Below are 6,039 nucleotides of genomic sequence, written 5' to 3'. Positions count from 1 at the left end.
CTCAGAGAATTGGGCCTCATTTCACAAAACTCTCGTAAGACTAAGGTCTCGTAACTTTTCTCGTAGCATTTGTACCTGGCATACTGTAACATAGGAGGTGCAAAGCCTACGAAAAAAGTTACGAGACCTTAGCCTTAAGAGAGTTTTGTGAAATGAGGCCCAGGAATGCATGAGCTGTCAGTCGTTAACACGGTTCTGGCAAACCTTACATAATCAGGGCTATCCGATATTCGAACCCATGACATATTTTTGACACGCCGAGGGGAGGTAATCCAGAAGTGAACGTGCGTCGTCGTTGCAGTCAGCGGACGATAGGTGATATGTTTATCACATTCATCATTAGAATAAATACACAAAGGTAAGTAATTGTTAACGCAATAACTTCGTAATGTTTTAACACAGAAAAGCATAAACCAAGAGTCATCTGCCTGATAAGACTATGAATTCTAATTTTGAAAAAAATCCCAACCCCCTCACCCCCCCCCCCCCAAAAAAAAAAAAATTAAAAAAATTTAAAAAATAAATAAAATAAAATAAAATAAAATAATAAATACTAAACAAAATAAATAAATAAATAAATAAATAAATAAATAAATAAATAAATACGACCATCGTTTATTCTGCAAGGATACCAGAAACATACTAACTGGTTCACTGCCGTATATAATCAAGGGCAACACAGTGAGAGATTATCAGGCAAATCGATGTCTCCGGCAAAGATGTTGCAGATCTGTCAATCGTTAGTCTACATCACTAGGTTCAGATTCAGGTACGATGTGACTGCCGACAAGCGAATATACAGTTACATTGTCCCGTTTACCACACGAACTGTTGTAAAATGAGAATTGGATGTCCGGGAAGTTAATCGACAACCTTCATGATAATCCATGCTTTCTCTTCTATGACGTACTCCGCCCGTGGAGACCTGTTGACGGGCCATGAAGGCTAGTCGTTTATTCCACTTGGCTACGCAATGTGTTGTATTATTGTTGAAAGAAACCATGTGTCTACGAATACACAATGTACTATTATATGGTGTCCACCAAAGTATGTAACTACAGCCTACCAAGTCGCCAGTCTGGTTCCCTTAGTATACTACGTCAACGCTGAGCCCCACCTGTGAAACTCCCTCTGAATCGGAGCAAATGTCCTGTTACAGTTGCCTCCCTCGGGATGCTTGACCGACGTTGTTGTGGGCTAAAGCATCTATTCGCTCTGATTATGATTCCAGGGTTGTTAGTGCCACGGTATGACAGTGGTAACTTCTGACGGCCCCGTGTTCATCATCATCAGCATCGATCTACGTACACATACGTAGATAGACAGGGGCCATTAGAGCACTTTATGCCATGAGGTGCAACCAGCTCAGCACATCAGTGTGTCGTAACGCTTTACCCGCATCGCTTCCTAAACCACTTTTTGTTTACAGACATCTGTTTTATGACTGGAACACATGTGTTCAAATTTCTGAAATTGGGATTGATGACAAGAGAAATGTACTTTGTTGTCGGTGTGAGATGACGCAGATGTAACCAATTCACCGTGTCTGGTACATGATCCAATTTAATCGCTTCTTACGACAACCACTTAGGCTACCGAGGTCATGTATAAGACACTGGATCTTCATGGGGGTCCTTACTCAAGAAAATGTTATCTGAGAGTTCGAATTTCCGAACTCAGTGAACCTTTCACAAACTGAAAACGCCCTTCAAAGTGTCATTTTAATGTCATGTCTTCAAACGGCATCTGAGAATAACAAGTCAACATTTAAGAAGAGAAAAAAAAACAGTAAAAATGTTGAAAGCACGAATTAACCGTGCGGGACGGTGAAGCGAAGCGAGGACAATGGAGGCTCGTGTGTACGAATGGAGTCATTTTAAGTATAGATAGGATGTGTTGGTGGGGGGTGGGGGGTGGGGGATTGACATAACAGGGATTATGAAACCGTGTACATGGGAAGGTGTTAAAAAGCGTATAGATGTAGGTTAGGTTTATAATTTTGACTTGGTTAAATCATTGATACGACTAGATGTACCAATAACTGTACACCAACACCACCGTTGGTGACATTATAATCATAAAAATTATAATTAAAATAACACAAAAAAGAACAGTTAAGGTAAGGTGGGGGCACGGAATGAAAAATTAATTTAAATTACAAAAAAAATGATTCAGCGTTAACACGGTCCACATCGGACAGGGAATAAAGAAGCAGTGTGCTTTGAGAATCGTTCTCAATTCTGATAAAACCTCAATTTGAAATAACAGATAGACACAATATCTATCTAGTTAACATTTTTCCTTAAACGGATAAAATTCATGTTTGTGCACATGATGTACAGGTCAACATTGGTTGCTAAGGTTCGAGTCAATGCTGGGAGTCAATACACGGAGACGGGTACCATGAGACGTGTTACAGCCATGACATGACGTCACGGATGTCACGTGATATAGCCTCTTGGTGGCGAGATGGGGTGGTCCTTTCCGCATGGCTAGATGTACATCAAGGATAGTTCCTCTCTCTCCCTTTCATGATCACCATAGTTACCATCTACAGGATCATCTGTGATTGTAAAAAGTGATTATAAAAATGGTAAATGACACGTCCATTAAACATGCCTCACCTCTATGACTTCAGACGCACGCCTTTATTTCCCATGTCATGTTTTCGCCACAACACTGATAAATCCTACACCGAAGTGGGTTTTTATTTAAAAATGCAAATTCTGACCACTTAAAATCACACAAATAGGAGTGAATACATCGTTTTCAGTGACTTTCTGAAAAAAAGTGAGTTTGTATACAGAGGGGCAGCAACTTACGTGTGTGACTCGTCACATTATGAAACGTGAAACATTGTGTTGAATTAATAAAATTCATCACTATTGAAAAATATATTCTTGTTCACATTGGCATACACATAACTTTCAGATATCACACTTTAATAATGCAAAAGATGATGCCCCGGGTGAGGATCGAACTCACGACCTTCAGATTGCTCTGACATGATCGAAATGATTATGAGACTGACGCGCTACCTACTGCGCTACCGAGGCCTGAAGAAAATGGGCCAATTAATACAGATCACCCTTACAATAACAGACGACACGGGCCGTTTACTACATTATCCCAGATTTGAAAATTCCGGCATAAAAGTACTTTCCTCGTCGTCAGCCAAATAACTGTGCACCTTGAAATAGATTACAAAGAGCGCCGCCATTGTTATCGACATCGTACAGTGATGCCCAGTCTAACCTCTTTCCCGATGTTCTCGGGGTCTGTTGTGCCGGCGCTAAAGCTCCGACTCTCAGTAGCGAAGCCTAGCAGACTCCGGGAACCAGTCGACATTGGCGTGATTTCGTCGTTTTCCGTGGCAGTTTACGGACTTCCACGAGGAACGTGTTTTCTTCAAACTGGTTCTACTATTAATATGCGCAGTTAGATGGGCGCCTCAGGCTACAGGTGCAGTACAAAGTCCATCAACATTTGAGAGGCGCACACACATCGTTCAAGTTCGCGTATCGAGAGATGAACGATTAAAACAAAACTACGACACACAAAGCTTGTGTGCTGGAGAAATTCAATCGAAACGGCATCTAAATCATATTTTGTTTTCATTTGTATATTATTTTAGATAAAATCAGCCATTTGGAGAAAGCAAACGCATAAAACCAGAGACCTTACACCGATCGGTATATGTATGCAGATGGTCTCTGATTAAACTCATATCAGTTTAATGTGATATAAACCATTACATTACTAGGACAAACACTATCAGTGTATTTATCAATGAAAAACGTAATTGTTGATAAAGCATAAAGATATATATTAATTCTGTAGTGTATAATTATTTAAGACAAAAATAAGCAGATTATTGTTGCAAATAATTAAAGTATATGTCTACTAATATCCACAGAAACTTGTCACTGGAGACACTGGGCTTCCAAAGCATTTAATCTAACATGGAACATGAATTTGAAAAATGTCACAAAAATAGGGCATGTATTTGTGTGGAGATAGTATCATTGTTTGAAGTTACAGCGACTCCTGATTTCACTTGAATTTCTAAATTACAAAGTTATTTATATTTCATGCCAGGGCGTCCTTATAAGCAGGGAGAATAGAAGAATATAGTTTATCGCTGATGTGAGATACGAAAGTAAGATAAAAAAATCCCCGAAACCAAATACATCAAAATAAAACGAACTAAAATACAGGACTTCTGTCTCCCTCTGGTTTCAGGGGTGTAGCTACCATTGTAAGCAAAAACACGGGCTTATACATACTTTTTGCTAAAGATCACATAAAAGTTGGACAAGCCCTCGCCTATTTAAATATACAGCTTTGCAACTTATTGGGCTTACATGAACAGAGATTGCCTGCTGCGCGCCTGGGTTTGAAACTTTCGTGTATTAAGCACACATTTTTGAAGGTCTGTCGCCCACACTCGGTGATTGCGTCAACAATCATCATTGCAACACGTGCACGGCACATCTTAAAGTTTGATAGCCTATTGACAGGAAAAGCAATCACACAATTTTCTCCTTGACACAAAGCTCATTTGACTGCGTGTTGTGAGGTAAGCCGGTTAGAACAAGCCATTCTATTGTCTTGTTGGGCGAGTATTCATTATTAACGAAGCAAAATGCAGCGTAAATACTTTACTACTGGTGGGGTTTGATGTTGTGACAAGGCTTCAATAAAGACTTACCTAACTCTTTTAACTGAGTTTGGCTGTTGAGTCGTGTTGTGGTGGTTGCCATGGTAGCCAGGGGCGCCACCTGGTTGTGCCGGTAGTCTGGGTATGGTCGGGTGGTCCTCACTGCCCACGTGTCTGACATCTAAAGATCATCGGGTGCACATCAAACTCACTTTAGCGGGAATAAATCTGTTAACACCTCTTGAGAATTAACATAACGAGACCTTCGAAAGAGATATATTGATTCTAATCATTTTCTATGAAAAAAAAAAACAAAAAAAAAAAATCGAAGCATACATAATTAATGATAATTCTTATTGGTCTTATTCGCAGATTCGACAACAGCAGTCCTTGGGTTATAGAAGCTATACTGATATTTACAATGAGTGAAATATTACAAGTTTTCAGCCAATTTCAGAGTATGATTCTATGAAGACGAGTCTAGCAATATTTTTTAACAATCTTCCTGCAATACCCCGCAGAATAACACACCAAACCTGGCTTCATTATTTGCAACAGTAAATATGGGGACTCGAACCTGTTCTCGGCGTGATCAGCGAATGCTTTAATTAACCACTAATAACTCAACCAACTCAAACATAGGAAAATTTCAGCTATCTTACTTTCATGACGGTTCTACTTTGCATATGGAGTATGTCAGTATACGAGGAAACCTCGGTATTGCGGACTGTCCGAAAGAAATCAAATCTCGGCGGGAAGGATGGATTGCCAGAGCACCTATGTTTCTAACAGTCTAGTAAACAGACAATCGCATCAGGATTTCTACGTTTCCTGGCAATATTTTATGGCATATATGTAAAGTAACAGTTTTATATACGGCCATGATCGCAACATTTGCCTTGCCCCACCACAACCATTACCACAGCACCCTCTCGGACCCTGATCCCACTAAACGGACTCCACGGACCTGACTCTGGGCAGCGCTAGCCGGACTCTACGGACCTAGCTCCAGGCCCCGTTTACCAGCACCACCCACCTGGCTCCAGGCCCCGCAAACAGGGCCCCACCCACCTGGCTCCCTGTACTCTGTGATCCGCTGGACAGGTCACCTCGCCGTAGTTGACGCTTCTCCCGAAGACGACGTAAAGCCTGACGCACCTGGTACAGAAGCACATCTTGCTGATGTCACAACATGGATGGAAATAGTTGATCTATATTCAGCATCCGTCAACTAATTACCCAAAGCCCAACAGTAGTTTTAGAAGTCATACGTTTTGTTCACACTTCAAACTCATATAAAGGCAGACTCTATAAACAATCGACACTATAAACATTATTAACCGTGGGATCTTCTATTTTCATTATGGACATCATGCTAG

At 40.6% G+C, this 6,039-nt stretch overlaps 1 non-coding gene across 1 annotated transcript; it reads right to left on the bottom strand.

Moving 5' to 3' along the window:
* Positions 1–2,960: 2,960 nt before the first annotated feature.
* Positions 2,961–3,056, bottom strand: Trnam-cau (transfer RNA methionine (anticodon CAU)). Its single transcript has 2 exons — positions 3,020–3,056; positions 2,961–2,996 (listed from the first exon to the last, which is right to left on the bottom strand). It is a non-coding gene; the product is annotated as a tRNA-Met (tRNA).
* Between the last annotated feature and the right edge of the window lie 2,983 nt (positions 3,057–6,039).

Source organism: Haliotis asinina, chromosome 15 (assembly GCF_037392515.1).
Source record: "Haliotis asinina isolate JCU_RB_2024 chromosome 15, JCU_Hal_asi_v2, whole genome shotgun sequence".
Taxonomy (NCBI): domain Eukaryota; kingdom Metazoa; phylum Mollusca; class Gastropoda; order Lepetellida; family Haliotidae; genus Haliotis; species Haliotis asinina.
The sequence above is the reverse complement of the archived record's forward strand: the minus strand, read 5'-3'. Positions and strand labels throughout refer to the sequence as shown.